Genomic DNA, 18,334 nt, shown 5'->3' with positions numbered 1-18,334 from the left:
ACTGGTCATTCTGACAAAGTTTTATGAATTTATTTTTAAAAGTATAGGCAGTGGAAATTAAAAATGCCTGTGGTGTCTCTCCTGCTCGAAGTCGTCCCATTTGACGTCCTACCCCCCTTAAAAGCTTCAGAATACTGAAAACAGGACTACCAGTATCAGCACCAGCAGGAGTCTCGCAGCCACTCTGTTCACGCTGGTGTCTCCTTCTGCAGAACCCGCGGTTGGAGGGCGGTTACGAGGACGTGCCGACGCGTGACATCCACACGAAGCAGATGGGGCTGGACCCGCAGTGGATGGAGTTCCTGCGCCTGTACGTGCGGCCGCTGCAGGAGCTCATCTTCCTGGGATACATCCACGACGTGAGTGCGAGTCCGCTTCTCCTTACTTCATCTTGTTCCTGTCCGAGCCACTGGCACAGTACACGTACACAGTTACGTCCGTTGTGTTGTTGTATTGCGAGGCGCCACGTATACCGTTTGTATACGTATACGTGTATGTCGTCGTTGTCTTCTCCTCTTTCCCTTGTTGATATCGGAGCGTGAGAAATATTTATGTTAGTCAAAATGTTATGACAAAGAACAGACAGTTCTGTACTGACAAGTTACTCTGTAACTGCTATATATGATCTGAAAATGGGCAGCTAGCGTGAAACCGGTAATTGAAAATAAAAAGTAGCGATCAAAGACTGAAATGCCATATTTTAATTTTTGTTTATGTAAGTTTTTACCTGTTTGTTGTCGACAACACACAACTGGACAGCCACGGTATCACCTGATTCCGGAATTGGTAACTGAATATAGTATAAAGATAGTGGGTTTCGATGCTGCATTATTTAAGTGTGATATTATTCTTCTCTTAACATTTGAGACTTTAAGAACCAACTACTCTTAATCAGGCCCAAAACTTGTAACGAGAGCACTTGCGATCGGTCTGTCACAATATAAATAATAAGGCTCTACACCACTATAAGAAAGTATCACTGTTCATGAAATAACAAAATATACGAATCAAATTCTTTATATTTTTCCTTTTTATCCAAACAAATGCTTTCAAATGTTTATTTCACACCCACAAATCATCCACACCTCAATGTAGAGTGTAAACATCTGCATGAAAAATAGTACACTGTTAACCACGTATGAGCTTTTGGGTTGCTAGGCTACTTCCATCAACAGGATTTATATTCGATACTGAAAATGATCTTTCTACCCAAACTTACGTCCTCCACAATGGCTCATCAAATATTCTACCTGTGGTGTCACCAACAGACACCACACTTGCTAGATGGTAGCCTTAAAATCGGCCGCGGTCCGTTAGTATACGTCGGACCTACGTGTTGCCACTATCAGTGATTGCAGACAGAGCGCCGCCACACGGCAGGTCTAGTCTAGAGAGACTCCCTAGCACTTGCCCAGTTGGACAGCCGACTTTGCTAGCGATGGTTCACTGTCAAAATACGCTCTCATTTGAAGAGACGACAGTTTAGCATAGCCTTCAGCTACGTCATTTGCTACGACCTAGAAACACGCCATATTCAGTTACTATAATCTGAACAGATAATATTGTGAATCATGTACCGTCAAGAGCGACGTTCATCATTAATGGATTAAAGTTAAGCATCAACTAATTTCATCCGCTTTCTGAATTCTAATTCCTTGTCATGATCCAGACCTTACGTCAGTATAGTCCTTCCCTCCTCACGCCAGCCTGTGTGAGCTAAAACGCGTGCATTTCGGCCTCCTCTAGTTGGCTCTTCAGCCAACACCGCACTATCCTTTCGCGACAATTAAGAATTCTCGTAAATTGTGTTTTCACAAGTTTAAAGCAAACCATCGGCGGCGCGAAAGCAGTCTTGATACCGCAGCACACTCGCGACGCTTACTAGCCTGTCACGAAATTGACCTGCTTACATCTACAACCAATTTCAAGGTCATACTTCACCCTAGACGATTGTGTGCAATTGAACTTCATCAAATCAATTATTCCTGGAATTGTAATCACTGATCCCGACACTGACCATCCATAAACGCACAATTAACACTTTTTTTCTTTCCTTTCTAAGGGTATACGAATGACATCACATCATCTACATAGTTATTAAAATATTATTCCAAATGATCTCAAACATTTATCGTCATTATATTTTAACAGTAATCAGAAAAAAATATGATTTATTATTAGAAAGTAACACATAACAGATCGCAAATCGCACATAACTAGATGACAGCATTGCATAGCGTCGGGACTTAATCACGCAAGCAAAACTATATAAAGAAATCCCCCAAATCTCAATTCCTCCATACCAGCTGACAGATACAAATAAGATATTCAAGACCTCATAGATCAATCCCAAACTGTAATGTTATACGGCCCTCCAATGTTATGCACTCTAAGACAAAAAATGCACCGTGAAGAAATTATCCAAATGCGATGGTAACCAATAGGCATGATGTACATGTACAGTGTGTGTGGTTTGAGGTTTTCGGGCGCTAAACGTACATGTACAGACAGACAAATGATTACAATTTCAGAAAGATTGAATGATTTATTCAACAGAAGAGTTTCACAAATTGAGGAAAACTGTAACACTTTGCTGCATTTCTGGCCATTATGCAAATATGAGTGTTGTCCAGAAAATAATGCGCCGCATATTTTTTTTCCCAGCCAAAAACAATGCTATGAATGCAAAACGTTACGTATGTATTATTTGAAGTCTCCTGAGGCAGCGCGCCAAGTTTCTGTCACATCCGACAGATAGCGTAGCTGCAGGACAGTTTCAAAATGGCATCTAAATGTTACAAGCAACGTCCTTGAATTTCACACTGTGGGGATTACCGACAAATGCTTGTGCAAAGTGTACGGAGGATTTGTTGTCGACAGAAGAACAGTTAGTCGCTGGGCACGGAGAATGAGGTCAGCAGACGGCAGTTCGGCAGAGCTCCACGATTTGCAGCGGTCGGGGAGACCGTCCATGGCTGTCACACCCGACACGTTGCAGTTAGCTGTTGTTGTAATTTATGAGGACAGACGCATTACGATTCTGCAGTTGGTGCTGCATCTGTTGGTCGGCAAATAAAGTGTGGATGTAATTATTTGCACTCTAGGATAATCAAAAGTGTGTGCGAGATGGGTCCCACAGTGTCAGACAGTGGATCATAAATCACACAGAAAAAACATTTGGCTCGATTTGTTGCAACATTTTGAAGCTGAGGGGGAGGCCTTCGTTTCCCATATCGTGACAGGTGATGGAGCCTGGGTTCACCATTTTGAGCCCGAAACAAAACGACAGTCGGTGGAATGGCGCCATTCTGACTCCCCACTGAAGAAAATACTCCAAAGTGACCGCTTCCGCTGGTAAGGTCACGATCGCCATATTCTGGGACTGGGAGGGTGTGATTCTCATTGATGTGATGCGAAGAGGTGGTACCATTAAATACAGAGGCATATGTCAACACAAAGTAAAGAAACTGCAGAAAGATGGGAATTTAAGGAGGTGGGGCCTGAATAAACTGACAGAACCAGAGGTTGTAGAGAGTTTCAGGGAGAGCATTACGGAACAATTGATAAGAATGGGGGACAGAAATACAGTAAAATAAGAATGGGTAGCTTTGAGAGATGAAACAGTGAAGGCAGCAGAGGATCAAATAGGTAAAAGGATGAGGGCTTGTAGAAATCCTTGGGTAACAGAAGAGATACTGAATTTAACTGATGAAAGGAGAAAAAATAAAAATGCAGTAAATGAAGCAGGCAAAAACTAATGCAAACGTCTCAAAAATGAGATTGACAGGAAGTGCAAAATGGCTAAGCAGGGATGGCTAGAGGACAAATGTAGGGATGTAGAGGCATATATCACTAGGGGTAAGATAGATACTGCCTACAGGAAAATAAGAGACCTTTGGAGAAAAGAGAATCACCAGTATGAATATCAAGAACTCAGATGGAAAAAAAAAAAAATCCTAAGCATAGAAGGAAAAGCAGAAAGGTGGAAGGTGTATATAGAGGGTTTATACAAGGGAGATGTATTTGAGGGCAATGTTATGGAAATAGTAGATGAGGAGGAGGATACGATACTGCGTGAAGAGTTTGACAGAGCACTGAAAGACCTGAGTCGAAACAAGGCTCCCGGACTAGACAACATTCCATTAGAACTACTGACAGCCTTGGGAGAGCCAGTCCTGACAAAACTCTACCATCTGGTGAGCAAGATGTATGAGACAGGCGAAATACCCTCAGACTTCAAGAAGAATATAATAATTCCAATCCCAAAGAAAGCAGGTGTTAACAGGTGTGGAAATTGCCGAACTATCATTTTAATAAGTCACAGTTGCAAAATACTAACGCGAATTCTTTACAGGCAAATGAAAAAACTGGTAGAAGCTGACCTAGGGGAAGGTCAGTTTGGATTCCATAGAAATGTTTGAACACGTGAAGGAATACTGACCTTACGACTCATCTTAGAAGAAAGATTAAGGAAAGGCAAACCTACTTTTCTAGCATTTGTAGACTTAGAGAAAGCTTTTGACAATGTTAGCTGGAATACTCTCTTTCAAATTCTGAAGGTGACAGGAGTAAAATACAGGGAGCGAAAGGCTGTTTACAATTTGTACAGAAATCAGATGGCAGTTATAGGAGTCGAGGGACATGAAAGGGAAGCAGTGGTTGGGAAGGGAGTGAGACAGGGTTGTAGCCTCTCCCCGATGTTATTCAATCTGTATATTGAGCAAGCAGTAAAGGAAACAAAAGAAAAATTAGGGAGTAGGTATTAAAATCCACGGAAGAGAAATAAAAACTTTGAGGTTGGCCAATGACATTGTAATTCTGTCAGAGACAGCAAAGGACTTGGAAGAGCAGTTGAACGGAATGGACAGTGTCTTGAAAGGAGGATATAAGATGAACATCAACAAAAGCAAAACGAAAATAATGGAATATAGTCGAATTATGTCGGGTGACGCTGAGGGAATTAGATTAGGAAATGACATGCTTAAAGTAGTAAAGGAGTTTTGCTATTTGGGGAGCTGATGATGGTCGAAGTAGAGAAGATATAAAATGTAGACTGGCAATGGCAAGGAAAGCGTTTCTGAAGAAGAGAAATTTGTTAACATAGAGTATAGATTTAAGTGTCAGGAAGTCATTTCTGAAAGTATTTGTACGGAGTGTTGCCACGTATGGAAGTAAAATGTGGACGATAACTAGTTTGGACAAGAAGAGAATAGAAGCTTTTGAAATGTGGTGCTACAGAAGAATGCTGAAGATTAGATGGGTATATCACATAACTAATGAGGAGGTATTGAATAGGATTGGGGAGAAGAGAAGTTTGTGGCACAACTTGACCAGAAGAAGGGATCGGTTAGTAGGACATGAAGACAGTAGACTGATGTGCAACATTTCAGACAGGATGTGTGAACAACATTGTGTCGCAGAAACTTGAGGAATGGGAAGAAGCTAATTTGGAAACAGCTAAGAGATAGTGTGATGTATTCCATCCCCTTAAAAGTACAGGTACTTCATGTAAAAATAGAGAGACGGTTGTGAGTTTTGCTCTTGCTGCACCAGTCACAACTGCTGTTGTGGAAAGAGTATTTTCAGTTGTGAGTTCCCTTTGGATTAATGAGAAGAACCGTTTTTCCGCTGTAACTATTGAAGCAATTGTAATAGTTAAACATCATTATGAAGACCTTATCTGCACGGAGTTATACAGTCTGCTACTAACCAAAAAAATGTTTCATATGGCTCAGAGCACTATGGGACTTAACTGCTGTGGTCATCAGTCCCCTAAAACTTAGAATTACCTAAACCTAACTAACCTAAGGACACCACACATCAATGCCCGAGGCAGGATTCGAACCTGCGACCGTAGCGGTCGCGCGGTTCCAGACTGTAGCGCCTAGAACCAGTCGGCCACTATTAACCAAGTCAAAGCTTTTGAAAGATATGTGTTCAGGTAAGTACAAAGTTACTAGCAATGTGCGTGATACAGTACGTAAATGGTCTACACATTTTTGATGCCTACATTATTGTTGATTTGATAGAAATCAATCTACAAATTTCTCAATGGTTTGTTCATTTGAAAGCAATCACTCTATGAATTGTTCACTGTTTTGAATTATAATAAGTTGTTGGAAAAACAATGAATTGTCGTATGATGCAATGCCATTACAAGAACGTTTTCAAGTGTGTTGTTAAAATACAGTAAAACGTCTGAATAACAGATACCTATGGCGAAACTATCCGCTTTAAGGAGTGTCCGCTAATGATAAAAGGATAAAAATACAATATAGAATACAGTACAGTCAATGTTCTGTAGACAGAAAAGGGCTCTACAGTTGAATAAGTGAAGTAGTGGAAACTTACCTTTACTTAAGTACAGTACTACATTAGCATATCGCCACAGACATACTAAAATTTGTTTAATGCATTCTGGAAAGTTGGTTTGAAACCATCGCGTTTTTTTTTTCTGAACCTGGTAGTTATTTATAAATATCTTCAATATGTATATACGAAGACAGTAACTAGTTCTCGAAAGAACAGTTGCTATTGATGACTGTGCAGCTTTTCCCTGGAATAAATGATGACTAACTGACAACCTCAGCTGCCGACAGGTGTTGTTGTTATACCTCGATGTGGACAGCTGAAAATGTGTGCCCCGACTGGGACTCGAACCCGGGATCTCCTGCTTACATGGCAGACGCTCTATCCATCTGAGCCACTGGGGACACAGATGAACAGCGCGACTGCAGGGACTTATCCCTTGCACGCTTCCCGTGAGACTCACATTCCCAACTGTCCACAATTCTACATATGTATTGTACCTTATAGACATTTGCCCACCCACGCATTACTCGCGCACGCTTTACAACACCTGTCGGCAGCTGAGGTTGTCAGTTAGTCATCATTTTATATTCAATATGTGTTTCAAATGTTAATGTTAACTGAGTCCTCCTCATCAATTCTCACTAAAAAGTGGTGTTTCAATTTTCTTACGTCTTCCGCCGCCTGCTTACTTGTTAGTGGAGTAAAGTGCGATTGCATTACGTCATCTTCATCCTGATTTTGGTGTCGGTTTTCGACAGTGTCACCACACCATTCCTGATGAAACTCTTGTACGAATTCATTTATGCTAGTTGATGTACTTTCTGTGAACAGTGCATCATGTCCCTCTGGTCCACCAGATTCCTCTGCTAAAGTGTGAACTTTAGGCTCGTGTCACTTGAGGTTGCTTTCTCGGACACCGTCGTCAGTCGCTGAAGCACGGCCATTAAAAACAAACGCCACCTTCTTGAAACAGCTGCTGAGTGTGGCGGACGTTATTGGTTTGTAAAGTTGAAGAAATTCACGGAATTGCATCCAGTACAGTTATAGATTTTCCAAGCTCATATCCAGGTTCAACGCCGTGCATCCGAGGCGAAATGTGTCTCAGCACTTTCTGCCTGCAAAACGCTTTGAAGTTCTGAACAATCCCCTGGTCCAGTTGCTGGCTACGTGGACTTGGACTTGGCGGCAAGGAGATTGTTTTCATATTTCTTAGTGCAGCATCTCAGTGGGAAGTGGCATTATCCAAAAACTTGCTTACCTTCTTTGTCTGTCCATCCTCCAATCAAATGCCAGCAACCAGTCAGTCAGTTATTGCTCAAATCATCCGAGAGCATGTTCAGTTTACTCAAGTCAGTACCCTTCGCGGTGTCGCCAGTAATTAAAGGCTCGTCACATTCGCCCGTTTCATTAACACGCAGTAGAGCAGTGAGTCGTTCTTTTGAAATTTTACTTCCTGAACAGTTTTCACCTTTAGGGGCCACGTTTTACTCGGAAGAGTTCTGAAGGAAAGACCAATCTCGTCACAGTTGAAAACACTTCTTTCTTCATAACCCCCACAAATTCCTGTTATCCTTTTTTGCCAGTCTGACGCGATGTTTTCGTCCACTGGACTGGACTCGCCACACACGGTTAGAAAAGAGATGTTGTGTGTACTCCTAAATTTGTCAAACCACCCTACAGGTGCCTTAAAATCGTTAAGACCCAACTCCTTGGCGATTCCGAGTGCTTTTTCGCGGATCAGAAGTCCACAAACTGTCGAGGTATTGCTGCGAGCACGTCAGAACCATTCGGCTGCCGACTTTTAAGCCTGCTGTGTCGGGGAAACCGCTCTTACTGGTGAGGTCATCGTTGCCAGTCCACGATTTCAGAATGCCACTTTTGTATCTTAAAATGTCACTGATCGGTGTTTTTCCAGGTCTGGATGGACTTTTAAGTGCGCTTTTGGCCGCTATTGGGTAATACTTTTACGTCTCTTTTGAATGAAGTGTTACAGGGTAGAGTAGTGCAGACCTCGTTCAAAATGCGAAAAATTGTTTTAATCCAGAAACGCCCTGGACTGGCTTCCCCTGATAGCTTTCGCCCAGTTACTTTGTTAAACTTCGATTATAAGACTGAAGTGAGGATGTCGCCTCTGATGGAGATGATCGTTGCCAAACATCAAGCTGCGCATCTGGTCCTACCATTGTTACTCCTATAGTCGAGTCTCGTGACCTGGTTTCGGTTGCTGCTGTAACGTTCGTCCCTTGTGCCCTTGCTTTCCTAGGCATTGATAAGGCATTTTGTCGTGTTAATCACGACCTCTTGCTTCGGATTCTGGAGGCAGTTGGTTTTACTGCTGACACACGGCGAGTGCTCTCAACTTTGTTTACAGGTACTTCAGCTTCGGTGGTTGTTAATGGCCTACTGACATCCCCGATAAATATCCGTCGGGAAGTGCCCCAAGCAAGCCCGCTGTCAATGACTTTGTGTTGTCTCTGGAGCCCCTACTTCGGATCTTAGCATCCCAGTTGAATGGTTGGACGCTTTCCGGAGGGACTATAGGTGTTGGTGCATACGTAGATGATGTGATGGTTCTACTCCGCAGTTCTGCAGAGGTACCTCGACGGAAGGCTGTAAGGGAAGATTATTGTCGGAGTTCAGGTGCACTACTTAATGAAGGTAAATGCAGGCTTCTTACTTTGCGAGGTTTTGATGACGCAGTTGTTCCATGGGCTACTGCGGCGGATCGGCATACGTCTCTCGTTATCATAATTGATCGTTGTCCACTCAAAGTGGCGACGCTCAACCTGAAGTCTGATACGGAAAAAATTCAGGGAGCGATACTAGAGCATGAAAGGCGTTCTCTTACTCTGCTCCAGAAAGTCCGAATACTGGATACATACGTTTTATGCAAAGCTTATTACGTGGCACAAGTTTATCCACTTCCCTCGATGATGGCGAATAAACTACAGCTACTGTCTGGCCGTTTCTTATGCAAAACACAATCTTTCGCCTACGGTATGAGGTGGTTACAAGGCCTCGTTCTTTTTGGGGGGGGGGGGGGGGTTGGGCCTGGCTGACATACGACGGAAGACGCACATGCTATATGTGCGACGCACTGTTTTGACGGTAACTCAAGAAACTCACACATTCACGTCTCGTTTATAAAAGTTAAACGAATAATTTAATAACAAGGGTTCTGTTCTCAAGCCTGTAATTGATGTAGACGACAGAGAATTGTACTGAAGAATTGTTATTCAAGAAAGAACATCTCAGGTAAACGGGAAGTGGTCCAACGATATGCACTTCAAATACAGACAAAAATTACCCTCATCAAATGCAGTAATGTTTTTTTTGAGAGCGTTACGATAATGGTAGCCACATCCACGAACTAAACTGTAATCAAAGATAAGCAATACAAGAAATACTCGCCAGCTCAAAACAGTTCAGAGTCCAAGATGATGATTTACAGATTATCACACACGATTCAAAGAATAGTAACTCATACTCTGTCTATCCTCAGTTACGTAAAACAAGTGGAAAAAGCAGCAGTCCTATGCTGGAGCACGTTCAGACCTCTCGACACATAAAGTCCGTTGAGAAGTTTAAGTATGGGAGGGGCCATACAGCGCCCAGAATCAAACACCTGCATCGTCGAATACCGCTCGTTACCACATCCAGGTCTCTCTCCTTCCAGAACTCGCTCCCTTAAGCTCTTCACTCGAAATGTCCCGCTCTCGACTTGACTCCCGTAGTGATGCGCAACTGCCCCATCTTCGATTGGCTGATAGCTGTACAAAAATACATCATTATTTGACTCAACTTCGCCACTTCCCGGACCAAAGTAATACACTGAAGCGCTAAAGAAACGTATAGGCGCGTGTATTAAGTTTTTTTTTTCTTTTTTCATCAGTCTACTGACTGGTTTGATGCGGCCTGCCACGAATTCCTTTCCTGTGCTAACCTCTTCATCTCAGAGTAGCACTTGCAACCTACGTCCTCAATTATTTGCTTGACGTATTCCAATCTCTGTCTTCTTCTACAGTTCTTGCTCTCTACAGCTCCCTCTGTAGCAATTCCGGACCTGTGGGCTGTTTCGATTCTCTTCTGTTCCGGTTTTCCCACAGTCCATGTTTCACTACCATACAATGCTGCACTCCAGACGTACATCCTCAGAAATTTCTTCCTCAAACTAAGGTCGGTATTTGATATTAGTAGACTTCTCTTGGCCAGGAATGCCTTTTTTTCCATAGCGAGTCTGCTTTTGATGTCCTCCTTGCTCCGTTCGTCATTGGTTATTTTACTGCCTAGGTAGCAGAATTCCTTAACTTCATTGACTTCGTGACCATCAATCCTGATGTTAAGTTTCTCGCTGTTCTCATTTCTACTACTTCTCATTACCTTCGTCTTTCTCCGATTTACTCTCAAACCATACTGTGTACTCATTACACTGTTTATTCCGTTCAGCAGATCTTTTATTTCTTCTTCACTTTCACTCAGGATAGCAATGTCATCAGCGAATCGTATCATTGATATCCTTTCACCTTGCATTTTAATTCCACTCCTGAACCTTTCTTTTATTTCCATCATTGCTTCCTCGATGTACAGATTGAAGAGTAGGGGCGAAAGGCTACAGCTTTGTCTTACACCCTTCTTAATACGAGCACTTCGTTCTTGATCATCCACTCTTATTATTCCCTCTTGGTTGTTGTACATATTGTATATGACCCGTCTCTCCCTATAGCTTACCCCTACTTTTTTCAGAATCTCGAACAGCTTGCACCATTTTATATTGTTGGAAGGTTTTTCCAGGTCGACAAATCCTATGAAGGTGTCTTGATTTTTCTTTAGCCTTGCTTCCATTATTAGCCGTAACGTCAGAATTGCCTCTCTCGTCCCTTTACTTTTCCTAAAGCCAAACTGATCGTCACCTAGCGAGAGATATGTAAACGGGTACAATACGCCGCTTCGGTCGGCAACGCCCGTATAAGAAAACAAGTATCTGGCGGAGTTGTTAGATCGGTTACTGCCGCTGCAACGGCAGGTTATCAAGATTTAAGTGAGTTAGTACATGGTGTTATAGATGGCGCACGAGCGATGGGACACAGCATATCCGATGTAGCGATGAAGTGGGGCTTTTCCCGTACGACCATTTCACGAGTTTACCGTGATAATCAGGAATCCAGTAAAGCATCAAATCTTCAACATGGATGAGTCCGGAAAAAAAGATTTTGTAAGAACGGGACCAACGACGACCGAAAAGAATCGTTCAACGCGATAGAATTGCAAGGCTTCCGCAAATTGCTGCAGATTTCAATGCTGGGCCAGGAACAACTGTCAACGTGCGAACCATTGAACGAAACATCATCGATGTGAGCTTTCAGAGTCGAAAGCCCACTCGAGTACCCCTGATGACTGCACGACACAATGCTTTACGCCTCGCCTGGGCCCGTCAACTCCGACTTGGTCAATTCCAGCAGCACAATGCGGCACCCCACACGTCCGGAATTGCTACAGAGTGGCTCCAGGAGCACTCTTCTGAGTTTAAACACTTCCGCTGGCCACCAGATTCACCAGACACGAACATTACTGAGCATATGCTGGATGCCTTGCAACGTGCTGTTCAGAAGAGATCTCAACCCCTCGGACTGTTAAGAATTTATGGACAGCCCTGCAAGATTCAGCCGGCCGGAGTGGCCGAGCGGTTCTAGGCGCTATAGTCTGGAACCGCGCGATCACTACGGTCGCAGGTTCGAATCATGCCTCGGGCATGAATGTGTGTGATGTGTGGTGTCCTTAGGTTAGTCAGGTTTAGGTAGTTCTAAGTTCTAGGTGACAGATGACGTCAGAAGTCCCATAGTCCTGAGAGCCATTTGAACCATTTTTTGCCAGATTCATGATTTCAGTTCCCTCAAGCACTACTTGAGACATTAGTCGAGTCAATGCTGCGGTTCTTCTGCGTTTTACCAGTTTGGATTTTCAGTGTATCTTACAAAAATATTCGATATAGAAATGTAATAAACATTCGGTCACACTCAGACCATTCACAATGCCCGGGATTAGCTGAGCGGTCTAAGGCGCTGCAGTGATGGACTGTGCGGCTGGTCCCGGCGGAGGTTCGAGTCCTCCCTCGGGCATGGCTGTGTGTGTGTTTGTCCTTAGGGTAATTTAGTTTAAGTAGTGTGTAAGCTTAGGGACTGATGACCTTAGCAGTTAAGTCCCATAAGATTTCACACACATTTGGACCATTCACAATAAAAAAAGGTTTGTAGAGACATAAGTAAGCCAGTGCCGTTGCGCAAGTACTTTCCCGATAAATGACAACAGATGGTCGCTGGATATTTTTGAAACAATTATTTAGACCTCTTTGTGAGAAGCGTCTTTTGGCAATATTTTACAAAGTTGGTGCCAGCTAACACATCAGTCTGATAACTTCCTACATTACCACTGTGCTATATTTTTTATTTTAGCTCCGTTACGGAATACGAGGCAAGAATCGGTGACGTACCTCGGATTACCTGCAGGTGTGGGGAATATCATCTGTGACGGGACGGATGTTTTTTCCTCAGTCTGCGTTTCGCTCGCTTTTAAGCGGCGGCTGCACTCGGCCGAGACAGAGCGAGTCTGGGACCTTCCCGGAAGGAGGCGAGCGCAGTGAGTGAAAGCGGCAGAGGGCCCCGCGGTCGCACACGGTCCGCCTCGTAAGTTTCCCCCGCTCCGCGACGGCCAGACCTCTTCACAGGCCTCTCCCCGCGTTGCTGGCAGCCTCCGTGTGTGTCGGCGGGGCAGAGCGCCGGGCTGCGCTGCTGGCTGTGCCAGAGTTGGCAGAAACCGCCCGCCGGAGGCGCACCCGCAGACCCACTCGTCCAGGGCGACACTGGCTGGCGGCCTGCCACGCCTGCCCACGTCCGGGACCGCCTCTCGGTTTTGGCGGTTTTGGAGGGAACAGAGAACGTCTCTTTCTGCGTCACGAATCGTGCCGGTTTTCAGAACGACATTTTCACTCTGCAGCGGAGTGTGCGCTGATATGAATCTTTCTGGCAGATTAAAACTGTGTCCCGGACCGAGACTCGAACTCGGGACCTTTGCCTTTCGCGGGCAAGTGCTCTACCAACTGAGCTACCCAAGCACGACTCACGCCCCGTCCTCACATCTTTACTTCTGCGAGTATCTCGTCTCCTACCTTCCAAACTTTACGGAAGCTGTCCTGCGAACCTTGCAGAACTAGCACTCCTGAAAGAAAGGATATTGTGGAGACGTGGTTTAGCCACAGCCTGGGGGACGTTTCCAGAATGAGATTTTCACTCTGCAGCGGAGTGTGCGCTTCTGTTAAGTTTGGAAGGTAGGAGACGAGGTACTGGCAGAAGTAAAGCTGTGAGGACGGGGCGTGAGTCGTGCTTGGGTAGCTCAGTTGGTAGAGCACTTTCCCGTGAAAGGCAAAAGTCCCGAGTTCGAGTCTCGGTCCGGCACACAGTTTTAATCTGGCAGGAACTTTCATATCAGCGCACATTCCGCTGCAGATTGAAAATCTCATTCTGGAAACATCCCCCAGGCTGTGGCTAAGCCATGTCTCCACAATATCCTTTCTTTCAGGAGTGCTAGTTCTGCAAGGTACGCAGGACAGCTTCTGTAAAATTTGGAAGGTAGGAGACGAGGTACTGGCAGAAGTAAAGCTGTGAGGACGGGGCGTGAGTCGTGCTTGGGTAGCTCAGTTGGTAGAGCACTTGCCCGCGAAAGGCAAAGGTTCCGAGTTCGAGTCTCCGTCCGGTAGACAGTTGTAATCTGCTAGGAAGTTTCGCGCCGGTTTTGTTGCTACGGCAGGACTGGCAATTTGCGAGTCGAACCTGGCGTTTTAATATCCTGTGTCAAGATCCTAGTTTTAATTTTTCCCTCGCACCTACACTGAAGAGTCAAAGAAAGTTGTATTCCCACCTAACATCGTTTAGGGTGGCTCAGAGCACGCAGAAGTGCCGCAACACGACGTGCCGTGGACTCGACTAATGTCCGAAGTACTGCTGGAGGGAAATGACACCGTGAATCCTGCAGGGCTGTCCGTAAATCCGTAAGAGTACGAGGAGGTGGCGACCCCCTGTGAACAGCACGTCGCAAGGCATCCCTGATAGGTCCAATAATGATCATGTCTGGGGAGTTTGGTGGCCAGCGGAAGTGCTTAAACTCAGAAGAGTCACTCTGTAGCAATTCTGGACGTGTGGGGTGCCGCATTGTCCTTATGGAATTGGCCAAGTCCGTCGGAATGCACCATGGACACGAATGGGTGCAGGTGATCAGACAGGATGCTTACACACCTGTCAGAGTCGTATGTAGACGTATCAGGGGTCCCATATTACTCCATCAGGACACCCCCCACGGCATTACAGAACCTCCATCAGCTTGCACAGTCTCCTGCCGACATGTACAAACGTCTTTTCCAGCCATCAACAGTCAAATGTCGGTGTTGACGGGCCCAGGTGAGGCATAAAGTTTTGTGTCGTGCAGTCATCGAGGGCACACGCGTGGTCCTTCGGCCCCAAAAGCCCATATCCGTGATGTTCCGTTGAATGGTTCGCACACTGACTCTTGTTGATGGCCTAGTTTTGAAATCTGCAGCAATTTCCCGGGTGGTTGCACTTCTGTCACGGTGAACGATTCTGTTCAATCGTCGTCGGTCCTGTTCTTGCAGAATCTTTTTCCGGATGCAGCGACGTCGGTGATTTGATGTTTTGCTGGATTCCTGATATTAACGGTAGACTCGCGAAACGGTCGTGGGGGAAAATACCCACTTCATCGCTACCTTGGAGATGCTGTGTCTCATCAATCGTGCGCCGACTATAACACCACGTTCAAACTCACTTAAATCTTGATAACCTGCCATTGTGGCAGCAGTAACCGGTCTAAGAACTGCACCAGGTATTTGTTGTCTTATGTAGGCGTTACCGACAGCTGCGCCGTATTCTGCCTCTTTGCATATCGCTGTATTTGAATACACATCCGTGTACCAGTTTCTTTTGCGCTTCAGTGTATTTTGGAGGGATTGTCCCACAATTTCTGTAGCAATTGTATTTATGAGAAATTTGTCACCTCATCAGTGTATGTACGACAGCCAGAGAAACTATCGTTCGGCACTCCTTGTGCCTCCGTATCAGCGTGCATCCTCTCCACGGTGGTGGATGTCACAATTGTTCCCTTTTTAATAATGAGGGATATAAGTAAGTCAGCGCCAAATAAGACGCACCACATGCTAACTTCCGACTTCTAAACAAAATATTCCGTGACAGGCGGGTACATACAGGTGGACCGGTTCCTCGGCCTACACGCTCTCCAGACCTACCCCCACAAGTCTTTCAGCTGTGGGGGCATTGGAAAGCTCTTCTGAACGGCACCCCGGTACGAGGCGTACAGAGTCTCCGTGAACGTACTGTGCGGGGCTGTGAAACAATTTGCAGTTGTCTGGGGCAGCGTCAGCGTTTCAGGGATTGCGCGTGACAGCGGGTTGATGAATGTATCCCTGTTCACGGTGGGCATTTTGAACACTTAATTTAGGAGAGTGCTTCATACTGTGGCAGTGTGTTCTTTTTGCTAGTGTTTCGAATAATTAATGTGCTGAAAAGCTCTATAAACTGAGCTCTGACTTGAAGCGCTTCCGGGCCAACGTGTGAGGAAAGCTTCCTGAAAGTTTGGCCACGCGATTCTGCGACGCCCTGCAGAGTTGGGCGTCGTCGCCATCTGCCGGAACGAGGCGACAGCTGTGGCCGCCAGAGCGCCGCTGTTCCCCCGAGCTGCGCCACTGAGGGCCGCCGCTGGCGCCGCCCCCAACCCAAGTCTGCTGTCATTTGAGACGCAGCACAACTCGAGGAATATCGGAGATACACAACCAATACACGCTGACATGATATACACGATGAGTATAATTTTTATTAAACACTAAACGTATGTTCGTAAGTGCTGTGTATACAATCGCACTGCACGTTGTACGAGATAATACCGGTGGAATTCGAGTGAACGGTTGTTCTCGGCTTATTTGGTTGAATAAGAGTGCGCAGTGCTATACGAACGTCTATCCCCGAGGACTATCTTGGGCTGCGTCTCGGGTGCAGTGTTATCCTGTTTTATGGTGCCTGTAAACATTCGAGGAAATTATACAGACTGCGACATGTCACTGCACAGATAGCATGAATTGTCCCCACGCAGAGGACATGAACATAAATACTACTTACCGTAATACAGAGTCTGCAAATGCTTCATTTGTTGGGCAAAAGCCAGTGCTCGTCATTTGGATTTTTGGTGCCTACTCTTACCGTGGAAACAATAAACTACTGAGATAAGTTTGTTACTACAAGTTAGAGAATATGAAATTTGATTACTTAGTTTCCAGTATTAAAATTGATAACATTGTTTTTTTACCAAATTGCGGGAAGACAGCTTTCCTAATTACTGAACTGACACTGAAAGTAAAATTTCCTGCCTCCAGTATGCAATTTTTTTCCCAGCACATTTTCTGCGTTCACATTCCTGCTCTCCACACACATTTCGCACGTTTTCATTCAGAATCTATTTAGGTTGAGGTAGCTACAAATGTAACATTTATAAATGTATAGGTCAAAGTAAACAGCGGCTTCAGTTATTGTCATCGCTTCTCAGTTTTGGTTATTAATAACTTGATACCAGTGTCTGAGTTTAATTTGTACATATTAGGTATGTTCTTTCCAAGACTTGGTTTATACTCAGGTGTATTTGAGGTTTTTTGATTTTACTCACTGATCGCTATGTAAAAAATTTTTAACTTCCAGAAATGAAGATGATCACTATGTGATTGAAAATCGATTCTGCCATCAATAAAACATCAATATTACGGCCAACACTGACCTTCCTTTTCATTTATAAATGTGGTTGCAATTTTCTTTATATTTAAATATAATGGCGGGAAAAATCACAACATAATTAATGTAGAGTAATGAAACTTCGAAATCAAATGGCTCTGAGCACTATGGGACTTAGCTTCTGAGGTCATCAGTCGCCTAGAACTTAGAACTAATTAAACCTAACTAACCTAAGGACATCACACACATCCATGCCCGAGGCAGGATTCGAACCTGCGACAGTAGCAGTCCCGCGGTTCCGGACTGAAGCGCCTAGAACCTCTCGGCCAGTCTGGCCTGCAATGAAATTTCGGGAATACGTTTGTCTGGGTAAGATATTTAAGTGATTACTCCTGCAAGCTCACAGGTTGATGTAAGTGCGAGATAAGCCATTGCGAATGTGGAGTGCTGATACATCAATGACCGGTGTAACCGCCAGAATGTTAAATGCAAGCGTGAAAACGTGCATTCGTTGTGTTGCACAGGTGTGGGACGCCAGTTTGTGGGCTGGAGTTGCATGCCTGCTGCACCTGCTCGGTCAGTGCAGGGACGGTTGACGCTATCTGTGGATAACGCCGCCATTGCATCCTGCAGGTGTAGTTCCGGTGTGTTGAGCACGCAGACGAGCTGGTCGGAGGTGCTCGACTGGCAGCCTCCCAAGCAGCGCAGAGGCAGAGCCAGCCGTCATAGAACAGTCCTCCATCTTGCTCTCGCTCCTGGCCTCTGAAGTCGCAAATGGCGGTGGTTTGTGGAACGCGCCCTACAGGGCGTCTGGCTCGGAGCTGTCCTCGAAGTAGCCGACGTCTGACAGTTAGCCTGGCCGCAAGGTGAGGCGCAGGTCCGTGAGGTGACGCAGGGCGACTCACGGTGAGTTTTTGCGAACCACACAGCTGAGTGGTGCTGCCCCCGCACGTTAGAGCGCAGCGTGACGTGGCGTAGTTGCTGCGCTCGGTGACCCTGCGGACCGCAGTCTCCTGTACGCAGCTTACTGCGAGGCTCACTGTGCTTCTGGCTGTTGGTAGTTCGAAATGGAGAAAAAGCTAACTGAAGCCGTACGTGTTCGCAAAGTTCTGTATGATACAAGCCATGAAGATTACTTGCAAACGAAGCTGAGAAGTGGGAGGAAGTGGCCAAGGAAACGGACACACGAAATGGTAAGTTGCATTGTAATTCGTTGTTAACATTCT

General features: G+C 45.1%; 1 non-coding gene across 1 annotated transcript; it reads right to left on the bottom strand.

Annotated features, from left to right (window-relative positions):
• Positions 1-13,345: 13,345 nt before the first annotated feature.
• Trnas-cga (transfer RNA serine (anticodon CGA)) lies at positions 13,346-13,420 on the bottom strand. Its single transcript has one exon. It is a non-coding gene; the product is annotated as a tRNA-Ser (tRNA).
• Between the last annotated feature and the right edge of the window lie 4,914 nt (positions 13,421-18,334).

This window comes from Schistocerca serialis, chromosome 11 (assembly GCF_023864345.2).
Source record: "Schistocerca serialis cubense isolate TAMUIC-IGC-003099 chromosome 11, iqSchSeri2.2, whole genome shotgun sequence".
NCBI classification, from domain to species: domain Eukaryota; kingdom Metazoa; phylum Arthropoda; class Insecta; order Orthoptera; family Acrididae; genus Schistocerca; species Schistocerca serialis.
This window is presented reverse-complemented; position numbering and strand designations above follow the sequence as displayed.